Source organism: Lissotriton helveticus, chromosome 3_1 (assembly GCF_964261635.1).
Source record: "Lissotriton helveticus chromosome 3_1, aLisHel1.1, whole genome shotgun sequence".
Taxonomy (NCBI): domain Eukaryota; kingdom Metazoa; phylum Chordata; class Amphibia; order Caudata; family Salamandridae; genus Lissotriton; species Lissotriton helveticus.
The window spans coordinates 712,167,950-712,192,739 of NC_136061.1; the positions used below are offsets into that span (position 1 = coordinate 712,167,950).

General features: G+C 45.9%; 1 long non-coding RNA gene across 3 annotated transcripts in view; it reads left to right on the forward strand.

Moving 5' to 3' along the window:
* LOC144824726 (uncharacterized) overlaps positions 1-24,790 on the forward strand; it is a 348,856-nt gene that overhangs the window by 58,808 nt on the left and 265,258 nt on the right. For 2 of the 3 annotated variants that reach the window (XR_013609081.1, XR_013609082.1), the window contains exon 2: positions 21,588-21,613. The exons of the other annotated variant lie outside the window; for it this stretch is intronic. This is a non-coding gene — a long non-coding RNA (uncharacterized LOC144824726). The remainder of the gene's footprint in view (positions 1-21,587; positions 21,614-24,790) is intronic. 3 annotated transcript variants of the gene reach the window in all.

The following is a 24,790-nucleotide window of genomic DNA, read 5'->3' on the forward strand; positions in this document are numbered from 1 at the left end:
GTTGGAAGGTCGCGGTGGCGGCCATCTTAGAGTGGAGTGTTGGGCATAGCACATACTAAGTAAAGGGGGGTAAATGCAGTCAAGTAGAGGAAGGTGTCGATGCCTCTTTGATTAGAAAACCAACATCCTGTCTCAGAAGTTAGGTGGAGTACACTAGGGGAATGAGAGGTTAGTTTTAAAAGTCAAATGCGAGTATAGTCCCACAGATAATGTAGGGGGCAGGCAGTGGTAAAAAGTATGTAGAAGGCTTCCTGACAGGGGAGTCAATCTAACTACTCAAGGCTGCCCACGGGACAGAGTCATTAAGCCCCAGAGAGTCCAATTGGAGCCGATGGACCCATCCCTGCTCAATTTTAAACAGTGCTTGTTTGGAGATGGCTGGGTGAGATTCAAGTACCAACCATTTGAGGCTGTCTGCAGGGTGGCTATTTTGGGCATAATGTTCGTATAATTTAGTGTGTTTTCATGCACCTAATGTTACTCTTATGTTCCATTATTCTCACTTTAATTTGTCTCATTGTCATCCCTATGTAGTTTTTCCCACAAGGGCAAGTGATCATGTAGATACATCTGGTGCTGTTGCAATTCGTGTGTTTGTGAAGTTGCCACACAAAGGTGTCTGTGATTCTCACCTCTTTAACCTGTGATGTTTGTGGACAAACAACGCAACCGCCACACGGAAAGTGACCAACCACCGGGGGGAGTCTCCACAATGTGCTTTGGTTGTCAGTGGTGGTTTTCTTTGGGCGTGTGTGGATGAGAGCGTCCTTCAGGTTAGGAGTTCTTTTGAAAGCGAACCTGGGTCGGGGGATCTCTAACCCACCCGTGTTTACTATGGGCCAGTGTTTGTTTATTGTTTTCCTCAGATATGTAGAGTTGGGAGTGAAGCAGGTGACACATGTTATCTGTTCATCCTTGGTTTTGGGATATGACTCTAGTAAGCTTTCTCTTGGGTTGTTCAGTGCTCTTTTACGAGACTTATTGAGTACTCTGGTAGGGTAACCTCTGTCCTGCAATTTGTGTTGTAAGAGTGTGGCTTCCTTTTGGAAGTCTGTTTTGGCTGTGCAGTTCCTCCGGACCCTGAGGAACTGCCCAAAGGGGAGGTTATCCCTCAGGGCGCGGGATGGTAGCTTTGATACAGGAGGAGACTGTTTCTGTCAGTACTTTTGCGGTGAAGCGTTGTGCTCAGGCCAGTTGCACTAAGGTTGATACACAGATCCAAAAAGGGGATGCTATCTGCAGAGATATTCCCAGTGAATTTTAAGTAGGGGTTTTGTAGATTGATCCAGGTGCAGAAGGCTTCGCATGTTGTACGATCACCCTTCCAAAAAATGAGGATATCGTCAATATACCTGCGCCACAAGGTGATATTGCCAAGGTAGGGGTTGAGTGCAGATCTAATGGTGCTTTCTTCAAAAGTGGCCATGTAGATACACGCCAGGCTTGGAGCAAATGTAGAACCCATTGAGGTCCCCTGGATCTGATGGTACAATTGGGTACCATATTGGAAGAAATTTTCTGTCAGTGCCAGGGAAGCGCAGGCCATGATAAATGCTACTGGTGTCGGGGATGACCATTCCTCTAGGAGCAGGGCAGACTCAACTGCCTCCAGGGTGGCTAGCTGAGGGGGGATGAACAGATAACATGTGTCACCTGCTTCACTCCCAACTCTACATATCTGAGGAAAACAATAAACAAACACTGGCCCATAGTAAACACGGGTGGGTTAGAGATCCCCCGACCCAGGTTCGCTTTCAAAAGAACTCCTAACCTGAAGGACGCTCTCATCCACACACGCCCAAAGAAAACCACCACTGACAACCAAAGCACATTGTGAAGACTCCCCCCGGTGGTTGGTCACTTTCCGTGTGGCGGTTGCGTTGTTTGTCCACAAACATCACAGGTTAAAGAGGTGAGAATCACAGACACCTTTGTGTGGCAACTTCACAAACACACGAATTGCAACAGCGCCAGATGTATCTACATGATCACTTGCCCTTGTGGGAAAAACTACATAGGGATGACAATGAGACAAATTAAAGTGAGAATAATGGAACATAAGAGTAACATTAGGTGCGTGAAAACACACACTAAATTATACGAACATTATGCCCAAAATAGCCACCCTGCAGACAGCCTCAAATGGTTGGTACTTGAATCTCACCCAGCCATCTCCAAACAAGCACTGTTTAAAATTGAGCAGAGATGGGTCCATCGGCTCCAATTGGACTCTCTGGGGCTTAATGACTCTGTCCCGTGGGCAGCCTTGAGTAGTTAGATTGACTGCCCTGTCAAGAAGCCTTCTACATACTTTTTACCACTGCCTGCCCCCTACATTATCTGTGGGACTATACTCGCATTTGACTTTTAAAACTAACCTCTCATTCCCCTAGTGTACTCCACCTAACTTCTGAGACAGGATGTTGGTTTCCTAATCAAAGAGGCATCGACACCTTCCTCTACGTGACTGCATTTACCCCCCTTTACTTAGTATGCGCTATGCCCAACACTCCACTCTAAGATGGCCGCCACCGCGACCTTCCAACACTATGCGTCTGGCAACACCTCCCGCCGCACATGCGCAGCTGAGGGGATACACGTCACTCTAGCTGAGCTACTGACGGAGGCAACCATGGCTGGCCCCTTAAATAATGACGCACCCCCAGGCTCCGGCACCAGCTGCTGTGCGCCTCAATCGAGACGCCGTCCGAGGGGTAGGTGTGTCGGCCAGGACCTTGAGCCACCGTAGGTAAGGACATCGATCGAATAGTCATGACCCCCGCCTGCGTCCACGCTGATCGGTGGGCTTGACCCTGTCACCGGCGAGTATGGCTGTATGGACCCGTGCTCCCCCGTGAGTTTGGATGGTCAGGTAGGACGTTTGCCACCTGGCCTTTATGCCGTTTGTGGGATCTGTGGGCGGCCGGGGTGTCCACGAGCTGCCGGCCCCTCCCGCTCCACCACGTAGCCGTCCTCAGGCTGTCTCCCGGCTGGGACGCGGCGCGGGGGTTGCGGGCACTCGGTAGCCCTGTTGGCCTCTCTGGCCATCCATCGAGAGCCGGCACGGTTCGGGTCACTGAGCAATGGCTCTACCTGGACACTCCGTGGCTGCGGCTCTGAGTTGTCTGTCCTCCGCATTTTTGCCAGGCTTGGCTGTAGGGTTCTCTTATTCTTATACCCCCAGCCCCACTGTGATAAGGTCAACATAGCTTATCAGACTTGCAATCCCCCACTAGGTACCATACCTGACTCAACTGGTCCATCGGAAGCAGTCTGCGAAGCACCTCAGGGAATCTCTCGGGGTGAGCATGAGTAGTCCGGTTTTCTCGTTTAACCAGCAGAATTGACTTCTTCATATATTACTATTACATAATAACTACACAGACCAATTGGCTGTGTGATACTTTAACCAATTAACTATGGTTAACACTTTGTTTTTATCCTTCACGGTGGTGGGTTATGTGTGTGTGTATGTGTGTATGGACTAAACCTGTACTAGTCCAACATAGAGAATCATTGTTTCCAGTTGCTATCTGTGAATTATGTTCATTTGATTTCTTACAGGTTACACTATCTTAGCAGGACCACTCGACCTGCACCTCGGTATTACAGACCAATTAAGGTTGTATACCAGATTGTTAGTGTTATTTGTCACTGATTTTCTTTTTCACTGTGTGGTACTTTACACCAAGGTCCTGACGAATTGCCACTTTGGCAAGAAACATGTTGACCAAACAAGAGGGTAGTAGTTAACTTGCTAGGCTAGGTTAGCCCCATTGCATTTAGCTCCCCTCCCACCCCTTTTAACCGAGGGAGTCTACCACAAGAATAAAATTGGTTGTGGACTGACTCACCTCTTTTTAAACTTCACCTCTTCACGACCACACCCCTCCCGCCCTCTCACACGCATGCACCATATGGCCGGAATAAAAGATCTCCGATAAAGTGCCCCGGTTTCGGGAGCCCGTCAGACATTGCAGCGCCAGTCTGACGAGGAGCAGAACCCATATGATGAAGCATGACACCTAGCTTGCTGGGTGTGTGAGGGTTTTAATTCCAACTAGGGGATTCCCCCCTCTCTCTAGCACACACACTTCTCCATCACTCTTCTCGGGGAACTTTGTACCCTCTTTTGTACTACTAGTTTATGGACTCGTACATTGGACCCCATTAAATATTGTCCACCCCCAGTCCCTCCTTTGTTCAAAAACTTTCTATAAAACATAGAAAATTTTGAAAACAGCATAAAATGACAGCTACTCTGCTTGGATATACCGTCACAGGGGCATAAGCATGTTCCAGGTTTCTTAGTTAGTGGAAATGCCACTAGGTGGTGCACGATTCCTAATCATAGACGTGACAATACAAAACGTTGAGAGCTTTTAGTAACAGTAGTGAGATATGATTGAAAACCATCATTGGGGCTATATTCTAGGTAAGAAGTAAACGTGCTTTGTTTTGCATATTTGATCATTCTGGTACTTCTTGTGTGTCTCAGGAAAGTGACTTTAAGTTCCTTTTCTGATAGTCCTGACCCTGCTGTTGGTTCATCAAAAATATCACATTCATAAAGCGTCTTATACCACGATTGAATGTGACATAACCATGGGATATTTGAGCGGCGATCGAGCTTTAAGCAGTCGTTAATCACATCCTGAGTGAATTTCGTTTCATTTTTAGACCAGATTGATCGCCACAGTGCCAGTGGGCGTAGGGCAATTAAGTCCTTAGCGTAATTTAAGCCCACTTCCCTGTGTATTATCTCATTTGAGGCCGCAGCTGGCTCCTGCGTCTTGCAGAGCCTCCACCAATTGCCCATTAATGCTGACCCACTGCCTATACTTGGATGTATAACCTGGCAAGTGGGTTTTTAGCATCATATCTCTATCCCCCAGGAACAGTAGGGTTTTCTCTTTCTGTTCCCCAAAGCTAATTGGGGCTATCTCCTCCCCGAGCACTACACTCGCCAACTCGGGTGTCTGCCCACCGGTGGGGCGGCTATACCCTCTTGGGACATTCAAAGTTACCCTTGGAGTGCCCATATTTGTAGTGCTTAACACATTGGAGTACAAACCTCCCTGTCTTGTGATCTAAGAATCCCCTCTTCATATGATCAGACTGGGACTGGTTACCACTACTTAATTGCAAATTATTTTGGGTCCTTTTGAAAACTCCTTACTGTTAGGTCCCCTCCCCACCCTCTTTCCTCTGGTTGGAACCTGGACCACCTATGTGGGAGTCCCACGAGATACCTTTTTGGACACTCTGGTACTAGCCCAGTTGTCCGGCTCTGCCGCAACCTTTGTGGGGCCAGTCAGCTGACTGTCAACTAGGTGCTGGCTCAACCTATGAAATCAGATACGGAGCATTTGCTCTCATGATTAAATGGTACAACCTATTGACATCAATAACCTTGCAGTAGGCCACAAAATCTACCTAGGATTGGTTGGGGAGCCATTGGCTGTCCATAAATCTTTGGCGATACTTTTCATTGGTCAGCCAAAATTTGGCAATTATAATGGTCTTCATAGGGTATACTTGGTTTGGTCCCCAACCTCCAGTGTAAGAAGTGTGCCCCTCCCCAGGGTATCCATATGTTTCCACAGACCTCTCCCCACCAGTGCTCCAAAGGAACTCTCTGAACCTTCAGTGCAACTTCACAAGCAGACAACCACTTATCAATACCAACTCCCACCGCATAACTGGGCACCAAATTCTTAGGTATGTGAACACTTTTTTCCCCTTCAAGTACTGCAGGTATGCAGCCAAAATTAATGCTGGAATTTGCCTGTCTGGCTTGGATGTCCAGCTCCTATAGGCTCCTCTCATGAGCCAGTAACATCTTTCTATCCTCCATTTTGAATCCCCTCACCTCCCTTCTCTGTCAGGTCCTCTGAGGACAGGCAGGGGGAAGAGGCTCTGCTCCCTGCCTCCCTGCCGACAGGTAGCTCAAATTCAGGGTTTTCACCATCAGCTACTGCAGCTGATGCTCCAGAAGAGCCATTCATAAGCTCCCCAAACCCATCATCCTCAACTAGGTTGTCATCCTGTTCGGAGTGGGCTTCTGCCCAGACCCTCAGCTTCTATTGTAATTCCACTTCCTTGATGGCATTCTTGGCAGGAAGCCCAATCTCCTTGCTAAAGTCTATGAGTTGGGCCATTGTACAGGTTACCAGGTCGGCCAGATCAAACTCCATTCTTCCAGTTGTAGAACCAGTAGGCAGAGACATGATTTTGGAAAAATTATAAAAAATGCCAATTAGGGAGTATTTAGAATTTGAATTGGTCTTGCATGTGGATTTGTAGTGTGCAACAAGTTACTGTATGGTACTGCACAAACACAAGTCCTTATCTCACTGCTGATTACCAATGTTAGAAATTGGGTTGTTGGTTGACTGGGGAGTTAACCTTTAGTCAAACAGCAACCACAATCCACAATCCTAGTCAGGGTTAAGGTCAGGCAAACCTTAAATTAACCTTTGCTCACCCTCTAATAGCTTGACACAGAGGACTCTGGTTTAACTTAGAGTTGGTGTGTAAAGTATTTGTGCAAAACTTTAAACAGTAAAACAGTGAAAACACCACACAAAAAGATATCACACCAGGTTAGAAAAATAGAACTTAATACATTAAAATAATGCAATAAGTAGAACTTGAGTTATGAATTTCTAAACATTGAAATAGCACTTAGAAACAAAAAAGCACCAACTGAGATATCTGGTCTCTCCGGACCGGGACAAAGTTAAAAGTTCAGGTCGACTGCAAAGGAGTGCAGGTTGGCTACAGGCCCAGTTGGGCATGTTGAACAAAAGTACCTTAAATCCTGGTTACAGAGCATTGCGTCGGTTCATAACCACACAGTAGAGGTGATGCATTGATTTTCTCCACACAGAAGAAGCAATGCGGCGGGATTAGGGTGCCAGTTCCTACTGCGTCGATGTCGATGATCCAAGTGCCGGGACTTGTGATGCAAAGACTGGTTTCAAGGATATGCAGGCAATGCATCGGTTCCAATGAGCGCAGAGGCTGCGTTGCCGAATTTTGGCTGCGGCGTAGAGGTTTTCGTCGACAGGGATGCGAGGAACTTTGCCCCAGGAAAATCGCATTGCTGGCAGTTCCAAAGGCAATAACGCCAGTTTGGTTCCTCTTAACAGCGGTGATGCATTGATTCTGCTCCCACAGCAGAGGATGCGTCGGTTCTGCTGGAAAAAACACATCAGGCTCACTTTTAGGGGTCCAGGACTGAGGTGGCACTACGTAGCAGGGTAGACTCACAGATGGCAGAGTCCAGGAGCAGGGTGATTGGAAGTCTTTTACGTCCCTGAGACTTCAGTTCAGGAGGCCAGACAGCTAGCCCTTGGAGCCACTCTGCGTTAAAGTGATGCAGGTCCATTCCTTCCCACCCAGGCGAGAGAGAGCAGCAGGGCAGCACAGCAAGGCAGGTCTCCAGCACGCAGCAGTCCAGCAGAGTGGCAGTATGTCAGCTGCAAAACAGTTCTTCCTAGCAGAGGCTTCACATGTGAAGTGTACTGTATTCACGGTGTCAGCAGTCAAGTACTTACGCCCAATTGGACCTTTGATGTGGGGGAGACTTCAAAGACAGGTCTTTGAACTGCACATAAGTCTTGCCTTCCTGCCCTGGCTCCAGACTCACTACAGGGGAGGGGTATGCCGTCCTTTGTGTGAGGACAGGATACAGTCTATTCTGGTGTAAGTGATCCTGCATCAAGTCACACCTAAGCTACCATTGTGTGTTGCTCTCTAGGGGGAATACACAAAGCCCAGCTGTCACACATCCCAGACTGATCAGAGACAGGCAGCAGGAACCATATGGTTAAAGTAAGAAAATGCCAACTTGCTTAAAAGTGGCATTTTCTGAACTTTAATTTGAAGTCCAACGTCACCATAAGTTAGGATTTTTAATTAGCTGCCTAGCTTTTTGGAAGACACCTCTTACCATTTATAAACTGCTGTCTATTGTTGCAAGGGGGAATCATGCCTAGGATGGCTGGTCAGATCTCTCTGAAATATATGCAGGAGCTCCTTCATCAAGGAAAAGTTTCATGAAAATCAGATCATGAAATCTGTGAGGAGAAATAACCATTGCCATGGAGGGTTCCTATAGGATCCTACATTCCTATTTGTTTCCTTGCTGTAGAGATAGGCTGGGGTAGTTGAAAACCATGCCAAAGTAACTGCCGCGGTGGCAGCGTGTCATCCCAAACATAAAGTCTACCCGTAGCTGGGCCTTTTCACCCATTGACTGAAGCCTCTGTGGCCTGCCAGGAACTCAGCTGCTGTCCTACAGCATCGGAAATGATGTGATCCAAGACCATCAGTGTCACATTGCCCAGATCCAATTTAATACCTAAAAAAATCCAAAAAGTAGAACTTGAGTTATGAATTTTTAAACATTGAAATAGCTCTTAGAAACAAAAAAGCGCCAACTGAGATATCTGGTCTTGCCGGACCGGGGCAAAGCTTTTCCCATCAATTCACACCTAAGCTACCATTGTGTGTGGCTCTCTAGGGGGAATACACAAAGTCCAGCTGTCACACACCCCAAACTGATCAGAGATAGGAAGCAGGAACCAAATTATTAAAGTAAGAAAAAGGCAACTTTCAAAAAGTGACATTTTATGAACTGTAATTTAAAATCCAACTTCACCATTAGTTGGGGTTTTAAATTTAAATTAGGATTGCAGCGACACCAGACATCTTATCTCTTCCCAATTTGAAATTACACTTATAAAATGTAATAAGGCAATCCCAATGTTAGTCTATGGGAGATATATTCCTTGCAGTAGTTTAAAACAAGTTTGGGAGTTTTTAAAAAGTACATGTCTTGCCTTTTAAATACATTGCACCCTGCCCTCTGGGTTGTGCAGGGCCTACTTTAGGGATGATCTATTGTCAGAACTTAAGAAATAATCTTACCTAGTACTTGCACAGGAACAGAGACGCTAGTTCCTAACTCCCTCTCAAGAATACCCCCCGAGATCCAGTACCAACACCTATACTACAAGACTACCCTCAAGGGGGAAGGGGGAGTGGATAAAATAACAAACTAAGAAGAGACTGGTCCTGAAACTCTGGTCCTCCCTTTACTGGTCTACTTATTCCTTCAGTTCGGCAGACCTTATACTTCAGAGAGAATCTAATGCTATAATAAGAACACAAGTTTATTGAAACCACCCTAATCAGTTCTAATGCCTTCTTACTAGTCTAACTACTTCTACCTACCCTATGTTTCAGGAACTGAGCCTCTCCTTCCCTTTTAAATTTTTAGCTTCTTTCTTGTCTTCTATTGCTGCACCAGTCTTGATTTACCTATCAACATAAAATACTCTTTCAGCCTTTTTATCCTTGCTGTTAAGTGTATATGTACTAATGTTTTGTCTTCACTTACTTTATCTTGTGGTGCTTGACTCTTTGTTGTCTTCACTCAAATATTCTGTTGTACTCTATGACCTTGTCCTATTTCTTTTATCTACTGATGCCTAATTTGTAACCAATGTGTTTCTTTCTTATAATTGCATATTCAGAGCTATACTTCTTCTCTCTGGTAAGCATTAGATTCTTATATAATTTACATATATATCTACCTTTTACAACATCTTATATTTGTTTCATGCTCTATCACAATTTCTTATTATCATCTGTTTGTTTTCTTCTTAATAGTTTTCGAGTTCTTAATACCTGGCTGAGGTACGTACTTTTCTGTTTTTTTTTTCTTAAACAACTATTTACAATGGTTTGCTAATATATCTACTCAATAGCGTTTTAACTTAGCTTTGTCTTCTGTCTTCCCTTCGTAGGTGGCACTGTGAGGCGGAGAGCTGTAAGGAGACTATGACGCGGTGCAAGGGTTTCCTGAGAGAAGTTCAACGGCATCAACGGGCGTCCTCCAGACTCCGTTCCTTCTTGAAGCCCTAACTACTCCCGACGGAAGCAGCGGAGAAAATCCCGGACGGCACCCGACGAAAAAAGAATATCTCTATGGCCTAACTCTGTGGAGTGAAAGCGCAAAGGTGCGTACACTAGAATTTCTTCAGTGTAGTGCGAGTTTATCTTAGAACGCGAGCTTCAACTAATCTCTGTACACCTGTGAAGAAAAGACTAGAGCGCACTAAGAGTTAGAAGCAGCGGCCATCTTTAAGTTTCTAAATCGATTCAGCATAGAACAGCCATTGCCTTTTGGCTGTTTCTTCTTTGTCAGGCAGTGACTGTCAGTTACTAATGTACCAAAGGTTGGCAGGAAGCGTTTTGGAGGTCTGACAGTACCCCCCACAAAGGAGGTCCTCCCAATCCATGCTTCGTAGGGAATCGTCGATGAAAATATTTCACCAACCTAGGAGCATGTACATCTGACTCTAATTCCCATGATCGCTCCTCCGGTCCATAGCCTTTCCAATCCACCAAGTAGTATAGTTTTCCCTTTACTACCTTTGAATCTAGAATACTTCAAATTCAACCCCAGACTCTAGATGGATAGGTTTTGGAGATAAGTCTTTACGCAATTCTGGGGATGCCTTTTTCAACAAGGAAACATGAAAGACGGGTGAATTTTCACCTTAGTGGGTAACTTCAGCTGATACGTAACTGGAGTCATCTTTTCTTCAATTAGGTATGGCCCTATAAACCTGGTTTGGAATTTTCGGTTACCTTTTAATCTAAGGTTCTTAGTACTTAACCAGACACTATCATATTTCTCTTTTGGAGGGCCCTCACGTCTTTTTTTGTCTGCATAAGTCTTATATTTTCTTTTCGTTTGTTCTAGGTTTTGAGTAGCAGTTTGATGGACTTGTTATAGATGAGACACTAAATTCTTTACCACTGGAACTGAAATATCAGTCTGTCTGATGGTAGAATTTGGATGCCTGCCATAGTTCAGATAAAATGGGGAATAGCCTGTGGAGATGTTTCTGGCATTATTGTGTGGAAATTCAGCAGCCCACAAATATTCTGACCATTCTCCTTCCTGTTTCAAAAGGAACAATCTTAAATACTGCTCTAATTCTTGGTTCACCCTCTCCGTCTGTCCATCCGTCTCGGGTTGATAGCTAGTTGAATATCTGGCTTCAATACCTAGTCCTTCAAAAAATGAGACACAAACTGTGTCCCCCTGTCTGAAAGAATGACCTTTGGAATTCCATGAATCTTTACTAACTGTGTACTAAAATGGTTAGCTAGTTGTTTAGCAGTAGGTACTCCTTTTAAGGCCATGAAATGCGCCATCTTTGAAAAGGCATCTAGAAACACTAGAATAGTGTTGAACCCTTCACTCAGAGGTAAATTGAGTATGAGGTCGGGGGGACGGAGCTAGCTCGCTACGAAAATGGCCTCTTAAGCCCGGCTCTCCGCCTCGTCGATTAACTATCCTTCCTGGATCCGGCAGTAATCCCGTGATCTCTCTCACCATAATTAAGGATTTGCTGGCAGAAGGGGAGCGGCAGCTACGGAGCCGCCTTAAGCTGAAATCTGACGCCCACAGCCTTCGAAACAGAGAGGTGCAGCGAGGCGGCTTGAGGGCAGAGAAACACCGGGGTAAAGTGCCTGCAGTGCAGAAGAAGTAGGTTGACGTGCAGCAGGCGCTGGTTTCCCTCGGTGCATTCTGGTGCAAACGATCGCGCTGCGAGCCCGGGCGCAGAGACACGTTAGTGCGCTGGTGGCGGTAAGAGGTGAGATCGTGATCGGCAGCCACTCTGAGCCTCTAAAGCACTGCCAGGTCTGACGGCGTGAGATGCTGGCTGGGCCCCGAATAGGGATAAGGTGAAAGTGTGACTCTGCCCCCACCAACCACACAGGCGAGTGCAGTGTTGCTGAGAGAAGCGCTGGGAGTGATATTTCACTGCTCAGAGTAGCAGCTTGGAGAGCACGGAAGAGGATGCCGCAGGCAGGGGGACTCAGGGCCCGCTCACAGGGGCCAGCCAAGCGGTAGTGCGGTGCCAGAGGGCCTATTCCTGCCCACGCCCAGGAATCCAGCAGCAGGTACCTGGGAAGAAGAGGCAGAGCCTGGAGGTGGCGGGCAAAGCCTATACAGCAGGAATAGCATGCTGGAAGTCCTATTAGACAGCAATTGTGCCCTGCAGGAAGGTGCCCCTCCATAGACACGCTGGGATGCTCGAATAGGAAGTAAAACCAACCTGGAGGTGTGGTGCGTAGCTGAGATTGAGGTGACTACTCCTGTGCCAGGGAGTGATAGACACTCATGGACACGCCCACATAGCACCCCTACCAGCATAGCACTGAAAGTTGCAGAACTGTGGGTGATTAAAGACACAGAGATTAGCCAGGTCTGGTCACGCAGTGCACCCGAAGGAGAGTGGGACTGACCGCTGGGAAAGGCGCCCTTCCCGGTACGTCAGCTGGGAGTAGCAGTGGCGTGGGGCTACACACGCGTTCCGGCACAACCTACTAGCGCTCAGTAATAAGAATTTACAGTGATAGCGTTACCCCCGGCGTAGGGAGCTGCGCCACTGCAGCAATGGGCAGGGGCGATCAGACACAGTCCAAACTGTCATTTGAGCAGAAACGCTCGAAATCCCACGATGGTGCCTCAGGCGAGGACACAAGACTGCAACCCCCGACAAGTGACGACCCGGACTCGGACATACGTAACATGCTCCGATCCATGGAGAAATCCCTGCTAAGTGGCATTGCAGCGGTGGGCACAAAAATGGATGCCCTTACATATAGAATGGATAGAATTGCGGAGCGTCTAGATAAACATGCGGAAAGACTGGACATGTCTGAAAGACGCCTCACGGAGGTAGAAGAAGCGCACACCACCCTTGGTGCTGATCACAAACAGCTTGGGAAGGTGATGCGCGTCCTGCAAGACAAGACGGAGGACCTGGAAGCGTGTTCGCGAAGGTGCAATTTGCGAATTACGGGCTTGCCGGAAACCACCGCCACGGAAAATATGGAGCAATTTGTGGAGAAGCTGTTGGTGACTTTGCTGGGAAAGGGAGTCTTTTCTGCAATGTTTGTAGTCGAGAGGGCGCACCGCTCTCTGGGACCCAAGCCACCAGTGGGCGCCCCACCTAGGCCGATATTTGCGAAACTGCTTAACTACCGCGACAGGGATGTGGCGCTTCGTATAGCCAGAGAAAAGAAGATCTTCAGATAGGTGGGATGCGAGCTCTCGCTGTATCCAGATTTCACTGCCCGGGTCCAGGAGGCTCGTAGACACTTTGTTCCTCTGAAGAAGCAGCTCCGGGACCTGGGAGTTGACTACGCCATGCAGTATCCTGCGAAACTCAGAGTGAATAAATAAGGACCCTCGCATATCTTCACGGACCCCAAGTCATTACAGCAAGCCATCAAACGCTGGGCGGCAGAACAGCGTAGCAGCCCGGAGAGCAGGCTCTTGGATTAGGCGACTGGTGGACCACTGGATGAACAAGACTGAGACCAAGTGCCTGTTGATACAAGATGAGTAGGATGGGAAGGATGGATGAGCAGGCAGCGGGAGGGCAGGGGCACAGGGTGTTGGTTGGCTGCCCTTATATGGACGAGGATTGCATAGACTGCTTGGTGGGAGCTCTGGGTCTCCGAGTTTGTGAAGCGAGAGACATTGCTGACTGGACTATACCGCTGACCCTATGGGACTGCAAGATGTGCAGGGCCTTGGGGTTGGATGAGGCAGCTTGATTTTTTGCATTATGATACGGGGGAGGGTACTACAGTGGGAATAGAGTTTTGAGTCATTTTCATGTGGGAGTTGTTTGACGGGACATACTGCAATCTATAGCCGTCGACGCATGTGTGGAAGGGCTGAGCTGAGACATCTCTGTTTGGCGATATAGCATGACCATGGAGCTACCTCCACTTCAGAGTGCCTGACACAAAGGTTGCATCTTGAGGAGGGATTGGAAGGGGGGGGCTTGGGGGTGTTGTTTGGATTCATGGGTGACCAAGTTGGGGATGGTCTGCTGTGGGAGGGGGCAGGGAGGGCAGGGGTTGAAGTTTTTGGTTATGGGATGTGGGGGAGCCGAGAGGCTCGCTGGGAGGGGATTGGTTTTGTTAATGTTTTCTGCATGCTATGCACGCACACAGTAAGTAAAAGTTTACAAATTGGTTACTGGAGATGTCGGTTATTGTGGCGCCATGCGACACACTTTACTCAAGCACACAGATGGCGGTACGCTACTCAGGTACATTTCAGGATACTGTCGACGGATAGCGGGAGTAGAGAACCGAAGCCGGTAGACTACCTGAGTGCCAAGACTTGGAACGTTAGGGGACTTAATGATTTCCGAAAGGTACGTAATGGTGCTCAGCTTCCTGCATAGGCACAATATTGACGTGGCACTATTACAAGAGACGCACCTCCCACAAACGAGTGCGATACTGAGATGCAATGGGCTGCTAAGGAATGTTAACTCTGCAGGGTATACGACACATGCCAGAGGGGTACTGACCTGGGTTAACCCCAAATCTGATTACACACTGGAAATGCTGGAGTCGGACCCTAATGGACGATATGTCATATCGAGATGTAGGGGCAGGGGAATTTACTTGCTTATAGTAAATGTATATGGACCTAACTATGATTGACCTGACTTTTTTTTTTGCAGTTAGCTAACACGACACAAAGTTTCCAAGGTACACCAGTTATGTGGGGCGGTGATTTTAACATGGTTAGAGACCCAGACCTAGATAGGTCAGCGGGACCGCATAGGAAACCGACAGCGGCTGCGAGAGAGCTGAATAGGGTGTTGAGCTGCATGGACCTTGACGATGTATGGAGGACACGTAACCAGAGGCTGGGGGCTTCACTCACTATTCGGCTTACCACAATCTTCAAACATGCATAGATTATTGGCTGGCTTCAACTACAGAAATATCCGATCCCGTAAAGTCTTACCGCACACACTTTCGGACCATTCCTCGGTACTATTAACATTGGCTACCCCCAAGAAATCAATACCGACATTTACCTGGCGCTTCCCGCCGTATTCACTGCTTGACCCTCTTTTCAAGGGGGAACTAGCGGAGGCAATCGAAAAAAAATTTGAGGTCAATATAGGCTCCGTAGATAGCTTTCAGACAGGCTGGGAGGCCTTTAAGGTATATATATGCGGAATTTGCAATTTCCAAACATTCTGGGGTATTGAAGACTATAAGGCAGAGACTGAAGGACCTAGAATAGAGGCTAAGACAACTAGAGGATCAACAGGGGATGGACGGGGCAGGAGGACAAAATAAAGACGGTGCTTGATGAATATCATGAAGCGGCAGATAGTGAGATCAAGCATTTGGGTAAATATGCCACTGCCCGTACCTATGGGGAGGGACATAGGCCGGGTTCTATACTTGCCCAGACCCTGAAAGCAAAAAGTGGGAAGACACTGATAATACAGGTGAGATCTGGTGAGGGAGAAGTGCTTACGGAAAAGGCAGACATTGCAGAGAGATTTCGACAATTCTACGCAGATCTTTATACGTCGAGGTCTAGGAACATGGAAGATGAAATGCAGGACTACCTAGAACATATAGAACTACCCCACCTCATGGATGTGCACAGAGAATTCTTGATGCTCCCCCTAGAAAGAGATGAAATATTAGAAGCTCTTGGTGGCATGAAGTCGAATAGTGCTCCAGGGGCGGACGGCCTCACGGCCAACTTCTATAAAACCTTCATAGACATTCTGCTACCTCACTTAGCCACGCTCTTTGAGGATCTCTGTGTTGAGGGTACCATGCCGGGATCCATGAGGGAGGCTATATTGGTGGCGATCCCCAAACCGGGGAAATCTCTGGAAGACTGTACCACCCACTGTCGCCTCTGAATGTGGACACTAAAATATTTGCCAAGATTCTGGCCAATCGCCTAGCTCCACTGTCCTCGATATTGGTGGCACCAGAACAGGCTGGATTCATTCCCCACAGAAACCTCACATACAATATCCGCACGGTGTTAGGCACCATGCAACATGTGAGACGAGATACCAAGGCGGTGGCAGTGTTTCTGGATATGGAGAAGGCCTTCGATTCAGTGGAGTGGGCGTTCATGCGTAGGGTATTGACAAGGATGGGACTGGGGTCGGTCTTTTTACAGGTAATTGGCACACTGTATCACAAACCCACGGCCCGAGTACTTATAGGTAATCTAGTCACAGATCGGTTCGCTATCACTAGAGGCACGAGACAGGGCTGCCCACTGTCACCATTGCTGTAGGCCCTGGTCACGGAGCCCTTGGCATGTGTCTTCAGGGAGTATCATGGGCACGAGGGCATTGGCTTCCCGTCATACAGGATAGTAGGAACCACCTACGCAGATGATGCGCTGCTGTATGTGCGAAATCCCGAACAAAATCTGACGGTGGTGCTTTGGGAAGTGGTACACTTTGGTGCGCTATCGGCACTGAAAGTCAACTGGGCCAAGTCCTTAGTTTTTCCACTGACCTAGGCCACGGAAGAATTTGAAATGGATTTCCCGCTACAATGGACCACTGACTCAGTCCGTTATTTGGGGATTAGACTACATACAGACTCGGAGACGGTGCTATGAGAGAATTATGGTACGGCCATGGAGAGTCTAGAGGATGATGTAGAGGCCTGGTGCAAGCTCCCTCTGTCCTTGATGGGAAGAATATCAATTATGAAGATGGTGGTTGTACCAAGAATGCTGTTTCTATTTATAAATTTACCAATAGTGCTGTCACAAGCCTTTTTCCAAAGACTTACCCAATTAATGTTAAAGCTGGCGTGTGCGGGTAAGCAGGTTAGGGTAAAATGGCGGGTCCTTACGTTACCCTATAGGATGGGAGGTCTGGGAGGGCCGGATTTTGAGCTCTACTACAGAGCGGCACAGTGCGCACATTTTCATACTTGGATCCATGGTGAGGCAGATGTACCATTCTTGCATTTGGAAATGTTATTTGCTGCCCCACTCCCGGCAACAATATTTGAAGCACCAGATCGTAGAACTGGCCTCCGACTCAATGAATGCTACTAGACATGCATGGCATTGCTTACTACAGCAACAGGCAGGAGCATTACTATACACGCCGATTATGCCTATAGAGTGGGCGCGCTGGTTGACTCCGTGTAGGGACAGGGGAGTCATCAGAGCTCCACACGCATTGAACATTAAGGTTGCGGGAGACCGCTTTCAAGACGGGGTAGCAAAGGCCTGGGAGCAAGTGGAGGGGGGTGGGGGCAGGCACACAGTTGCATTGCTTTCAGTTTTACCGGGTGCTGCGGGCGATGCTGGAACTATTTTGGGAGGATTTGCAGGAACCCCCGGAAGTCCCAGAATTAACATATGTCATTAAATCCAATTCCCCCCGCAAGATAGTCACCAATATCTACAGAATAGCTATGACGCATAGAGCAAACAGATACACAACAGCCAGGCTGGCCTGGCAAAGGGATTTACAGACAACAATAGATGACATGATGTGGCAGTACTGCTGTTCGAATGCAAGGCGTTTCTCACTTCATGGAAGGCACAGGCTTATACATTTGACATTTATTATTAAGAGTCTATTACACGCAGAACGGCTATGTAGGTATGGGCGGCAGGAGAAGGGAATGTATGAGCGATGCCACGCACAGATTGCGGATTTCATACATCTAACTTGGACCTGTCCGGGTATATTCGCATATTGGGAAGAAATCTTCAGGGAATTGGGGAGGATAGTGGAGGTGGACCTAGCCCCGGATCGCACAATAGCCTTATGAGGGTACTCCAAAAAGCTGCCCAAGGCGATACGCAGGCTTGTAGATATCGGACTGCTACTAGCAAAAAGGGTAGTGGCGCTATGCTGGATGAAGGGCCCGGTACCAATAGTAAAAAGATGGTCACATGATATGCTATACTGCTGTACGCAGACGGAGAATTATAGTGAGCTGCTTCCCCCCGCAGCAGATCTAAGAATTTTTGGGGACTGTACGGAAAATGTAAAGATAGCGATGCCGAGGAGACGAGCAAAATCACAGAGGCACATACAAGGGAGCCAGGCGTGGGTGCTAATGAGACAGCAGAGGGTCAAGACTACGGATTTTGGGGTATGACACCTGACAGTAGGAAATGAGAGGTTAAGCCAGTGGAAGTACGTATAAAAGTGGAGAGACAACGCCTTGACGGTGGAGACAGGGGAACGCTGACGGTACGCAGGATGATACACTGCGTTTTCACCCCTGGCAGTTCAGCGGAGTCCTGATATTGGAGGGAACTATCCCAAGGGCTATATAGAATACAACAGGTGAACATTGAGAGTGGATGAAAATAATCATGGTCGCTTGGTTCGGATAGAGTAGAAAATGGTGGAAGTCGCTGCCTGCCCAAATGGGTTGTTGGCTTAAAAGCTGTGTAACCAAAAGAGATGCATGGGAATTTTTTTTTATTCTATTTTCTTTTTTCATAAGGGACTGCGAAAATGTGCCGCATGGCGGTTGTGTGCAGATGTGTTATGTAATAAAACTATATAAATAAAATAAAAAATAAAATCCACTATGAGGTCCAGTGTAACTGTGTGTCATGGGAAGGGTGGTGTGGGCAAAGGTTTTAACAACCCCTTAGGAGCCTGCCGTTCTGATTTTCCCTGAGCGCAGATTTCACAGATCTTAACATACTTTTCAATGTCTTTGGTCATATGAGGCCACCAGTAATGTATTTCGCCTCTCCCTTGTGTCCCGCTAGTAGATTATCATGACATTCGTACATCACTTGATCTTGCAACTCTTTACTGGGCAAATACAAAGCCCCCTTATAATAAGGTAGCTGATGTTGAATCTCTCTTTCTGCTTCTGCCTTAACCCAATCTTGCATTTCTTCTGGACTCATGGTTTTGATTATTTGTTCCTTTAGATCAGTTGAAATCGTTGCTCCAGTGATTTTTGAACTTGGAATTAACGTTTGATTTTCTGTCTGGTTCTTTTGGGCATTAATTCCCAATCTTGATAAGGCGTCAACCTTTCCATTCTGGGCTCCAGGTCTGTAAGTGATTACAAAATCGTAGTCAGCAAAGTACAGCGACCATCAAAGTTGTCTTGGAGTCAGCGTCGTGGCTGATTTCAAGATCTTTACATTTCTATGATCCGTGAAAACCGTTACTTGATGCTGAGCTCCCATGAGATAGTGTCGCCATTCTTTGAAGGCATCTTCGATAGCCAAAAACTCTTTCTCAGTTATGGTGTAATTCACCTCAGCAGGCGTCAGTTTTCGCGATGCAACTGACCGTGTCATTGAGATAGCACTCCTCCAACTGCTAGATCTGAGGCATCCATTTCCACATAAAATGGTTCCGAAAGGTCTGCATGTAAGAGTATTGGGGCAGTGGTGAAATCTTTCTTGAATGATTTGAAGGCTTCTTCTGACTTTTCAGTCCATTCAAAGTGAACTCCTTTTCTGAGTAAATGTGTAAGAGGAAGTATCTCCCGCGAGAATTCACTTATAAATCTTCGATAAAAATTTGTGAACCCTATGAAGCTCTGGACTTCCTTAACACTTACAGGGGACTTCCAGTCAACCACAGCCTTGATCTTTCGTTCATCCATATTTATCCCGGTTGGAGATAGGATAAAACCCCAAAACTCCCCCTGTGAAACATTGAATGCACACTTTTCTAGCTTCACAAACAGCTTGTTTTCCCTAAGTTCCTGCAAAACTCCTCCTACTTGTCTTTGATGTTTACTCTTGTCAGATGAGTAGATCAGAATATCGTCAATGTACACAATTGCACATTGATCGATATATTCATTGAGAATGTCATAGATAAAATGCTGGAAGGCAGCTGGGGCATTGCACAGCCCACACGGCATGACTTGGTATTCAAATAGCCCAAATCTTGTTCTGAAGGCTGTTTTCCACTCGTCTCCCTCGTGCATTTGTAGGAGGTGGTAAGCACCTCTAAGCTAGTTTGGTATATATATGTGCTCCCTTCACCTGATCCAACAGGACGGAAATGAGAGGAAGTGGGTATCAGTTTTTCTTGGTGATCTTGGTAATAGCGCGATAATCGATGCAAGTCCTCAGATCTCCCTCCTTCTTGGGCACGAAAAATAGGGGCGAAGACACAGAAGATTGTGATGGCCGGATAAAACCATTTGCAAGGTATTTGTCCAGGTATTCTTTCAAATGTAATTCTGTTGCCTTCTGATCGAACCCGATCAAATCTAGGTACTATCTGTTTAAAATCACTTCTCTTCTCTCCTTTCCTTTCTCCTTGACGGAAGTCGTTTACTAAAATCAGGTCTATTCATTCCGAGATTTCTGTGGGTTGATTAGATATTTGTGCCAACACCTCCTTGAGCTTGTCTCTTAGTCCTCTATAAATAACTGCAGTTGTCTTGCTCTCAGGCCAGTCGGGCTCCACTACCAGTTTATTAAACTGGGCAAGGTATGCTACAAGATCTCAATTTCCTTGCTTTAAATCAAGTAATTCATTATCAACCGCTTGAGAGATTCTTCATCTGTTGAAAATCCGAAGAAATTCTTGCTTGAAATGTTCATAATTCTGTAATATGGGGCCATCACAGGAAACCAGAGGCATGAACCAAGACGCCGCGTCACCACTTAAGTACAATAAAACAAAGGCCACCTTTGACTGCGCATCTGGGAAAATTGAAGGGCGACACATGAAGTGTAAAGAGCACTGTGTGATGAATATTTGTGCCTTTTGTAGGTCCCCACTAAATCGTGCTGGAGTGGCTAACAAGATAACTGGGGACAAGGAATAGATTACTTGTGTCGTCATTCTATTCGGGTCTTCAGCGGAAGTATTCATGGAGTCTCGTCCAGAACCAAAAGGTTGTCTTAGTCTCTGAGCTAGTTCTGCCGTCTCTTTCCTTGAGTTTACCACTTCTTGCCTAAGACTCTGGTTTTCCTCTCTTACTGCCACTAACTCCTTTTGTATTGTCTCTAAAACCGCTCCTAAGGTTTGCAAGTTTATTCCTTCAGCCATTTCTGTCTGGGTGCAAGTATACCACTTGGGCACTTCACTCTGTCAGAACTTAAGAAATAATCTTACCTAGTACTTGCGCAGGAACAGAGACGCTAGTTCCCAACTCCCTCTCAAGAATGACCCGGAGATCCAGTAACTACACCTAGACTCCAAGACTACCCTCAAGGGGGCAGGGGGAGTGGATAAAATAACAAACTAAGAAGAGACAGGTCCTGAAATTCTGGTCCTCCCTTTACTGGTCTACTTCTTCCTTCAGTTCGGCAGACCGTATACTTCAGAGAGAATCTAATAATATAATAAGAACACAAGATTATTGAAACCACCCTAATCAGCTCTAATGCCTTCTTACTATTCTAACTACTTCTACCTACCCTAAGTTTCAAGAACTGAGCCTCTCCTCTGTTTCTCTTTTAAACGTTGAGCTTCTTTCTTGTCTTCTATTGCTGCACAAGTCTTGATTTACCTATTAACATAAAATACTCTTTTCAGCCTTTTTATTCTTGCAGTTAAGTGTATATGTACTAATGTTTTGTCTTCACTTACTTTATCTTGTGGTGCTTGACTCTCTTTGTTGTCGTCACTCGAATATTCTCTTGTACACTATGACCTTGTTCCATTTCCTACTGATGCCTAATTTGTAACCAATGTGTTTCTTTCTTATAATTGCAGATTCAGAGCTATACTTCTTCTCTCTGGTAAGTATTGGATTCTTATATAATTTACATATATCAAATCAAATCAAATTGACTTTATTTCGGATATATTGCAATCCATAAAAGTACACACGTTATACAGTTCATGTTAAAAACTTCCAAATAATCACAAAGTCAATCTAGATTACATATAACACAAATATTTCTTAAAAGAGTGCGTAGACAGAATCAGTACAGGAAAAAGTGCAAATAGAGTCCAAATACAGAAAAGTGCAATAGTGCTTTGGGCTGCAGTAAACACACAATTACTCATCCAAACATTTTCTAAGTCTCATGGTTAATTTAAAAAATTCTAGCACCTGGAGGACACTATCAGAGTGCAGCAGCTGTAAGTACATGAGGGCGGGTCTGATTTGATTAAAATGTAATTTCTTTAGAAGAGTAACCAGATACCGCCTACGGGGATATTCATAAAATGTACATAAAAATATAAAATGCAGCATATCCTGTGGAGACTTCCCGTCGCAGCCACAGGGAGCTGCAGGTTTCTTAAAAATGTCCGACTTAGGTCTAATTAAAAGATGATGAAAGATGTTAAACCTGAACCGAGTCAGCAAAAATTTCTCATGGGAGGTGAAGGAGCATGTTAGATACATTTCCATAGAATCACAAGTTCTCAACATGATATACTTTCTAACATTAGGTTTCAAGAGCTCAACTTCATCTCTTAGAGCATTACAGTTCAAGAAAAAAGCTCTCTTGATTGCTGCAACATCACCCTTAACTATATCCCTCGGGTTATCAAACAAATTCAGGCGGCCGAGCTTCAAAAATTGGGACTTCAAATATTTAAGCCAGGGTACACACATTGCATGATCGAGTGATACAAGATCTTCCACTATCTCGTGGGTTAAAGGAATTTCATCACTTAACCATAATTTTACCCAGCACAACAGTGGTTTCAATCCAACAATGTCGGATAAATGCAGACATCCAAGTTCTTCATGGACAACTAAATTCGGTGTACTACCAGGGACAGACAGCAGACGCTTTAAAAAATTATTTTCAACTATTTGTAGTTGTTCGCCATTTATGTAGCCCCATATCTCACTTCCGTATACTGCAGTGGCTATGGATTTAGCGTTGTATAGTTTCATCATAGCCACATTTGGCTTTTTCCCCAATTTAGAGGCAAAATTGAAGATGGAGGCATTTACCCTAGTCATTTCCCCCTTCTTCTTGGCCAAATGTGGGGCCCAACAAAGCTTCGTATCGAATAAAACACCCAAGTATGAGAACTTCTGGGTGATGGGGATCAGAACATCATTCAATTTAAAATTGAACTTCTTTTTAGGTTGACGGCCAACATGCATTATAAAAGATTTAGAATTGTTGACCATAAGGTCCCTATCAGACATAAAATTATTAAAAGCATTCAAAAGTGCCTGGAGACCTAATTCTGTTCGTGAAATTATAACCGCGTCGTCGGCATATAAAAGTAAAGGAATACCCCTCGCACCCGCTCTAGGACAATCTGATTTTACCTCTTGTAGTTCAGCCTCTAAGTCATTTATATAAAAATTAAAAAGAAAAGGGGCCATAATACACCCCTGACGTACACCTTTATTAATAGAAAAACAACCCGTAGTTTCCCCGGTCGATGAGAACCTCACATTGGCTCTTGTGTCATTATGCAGATCCGCTAGGAACTCCACGATCCCCCCATCAATCCCCCTATCCTTCATGGTCTGCCACAGCCTCCCCCTGTTGACACAGTCGAAGGCTGATGACAGATCCATGAAGGCAAGGTGAATTGCTCCTTTCTGAACGACAGTATATTTATTCAGAATAAGAAACAGGTTGAGACACTGAGTTATGGTAGAGCGCCCCTCACAAAAGCCATATTGAGAAATCGACATGATGTTGTTTTCATTCGACCAACTTGTTAAGCGTTGAAGTATAACTCTCCCCATGATCTTAACCATTGAGTCAATTAGGGATATTGGTCGGTAACAAAGTGCACTTCCCCTATCTCCCTTCTTAAAAACAGGGACTATAGTTGATAGTCCCCACGTTTCCGGACAACCCACTGTGGCCGCAGCATTAAATACAGCAACCAGAATGGGAGCCCAAAAAACTGGATCAGATTTGTATAGATCCGGTGGTATTCCGTCAGGACCTGGCGCTTTATTAGCAGTGAGGCCCATTATGGCAGCCAAGACCTCACTTTTATTAAAAATAATGGGGCTGTCCCTATCAGAGGGGGCAGCAGCCATGGATCCAGGAATTTCAGAATAGTACAGACTTTTAAAATGACCTTCCCATTCCTCTTTGGTTATACAGCAAACAATTCCATCTCCAGCGTCCTCGGTCAAAAAAGGTTTTTTAACCAGAGCCCAGAATTTGGTGCTGCTATTCAAGGTAGAGGGGTCAAGCAGTTCCTCCCAGGCCTCTTTCCTCAGTAGCTCCTTGCGGGCGATAGTAATAGCCTTATAATCCTTTCTACAGAGTTTTACAACCTTCCGATCCCTCGGGGAAGCTGACAGTGCAAGCCTCAATTTGCGAGCAGCTACAGTACAGTCATGGCTAAACCATCTCGGACCTACATTAGCCTGGGTTTTATTAGGGACCGATAGAAACGCTGACACCTTCTCCGAAATATTTTGATAAGCCTCTAGGACCAGCCTAGGTTCACCCCCCTCGTTAATACAAACATTAATGTCCTCTGCACACCCTTCAGAGATGTTCTTATAAAGGATATCCGCAGAGACCATAGACCATTTTAACCGCCTCCTCCCATCTGTTGTGCCCAATCTACCTTGATCAATACTTTTATTACCTTTTTTTACCCAGGGACAGTTCAGACAGATTGTTACAGGGTTATGGTCACTGAATTCGCTGGGAAGGATGCAAAAGGAATCTAAAAAAGTTTGCATTGTCCTCGAGACAGGTATATGGTCTATAAAGGTACCCCTTCCATGCCCCTTAAAGGTTGGGGTATCAAAGCGATATAACGGGTCCTTTAATGACATAGCCAAAGAGAGGTCAAAGTCATTCAGTAGGTCATTGCACATTTCCCCCTCCTTAGTATGCTCCATATGAAGACAATCTGCACGAGCACAGGTCATTTCTGATAAACACTTATGCAATGGATCTATACAAGGATGCAGATTAAAATCCCCCATAATCATGAGGTTATGGCCCACATTTTTCATAAAA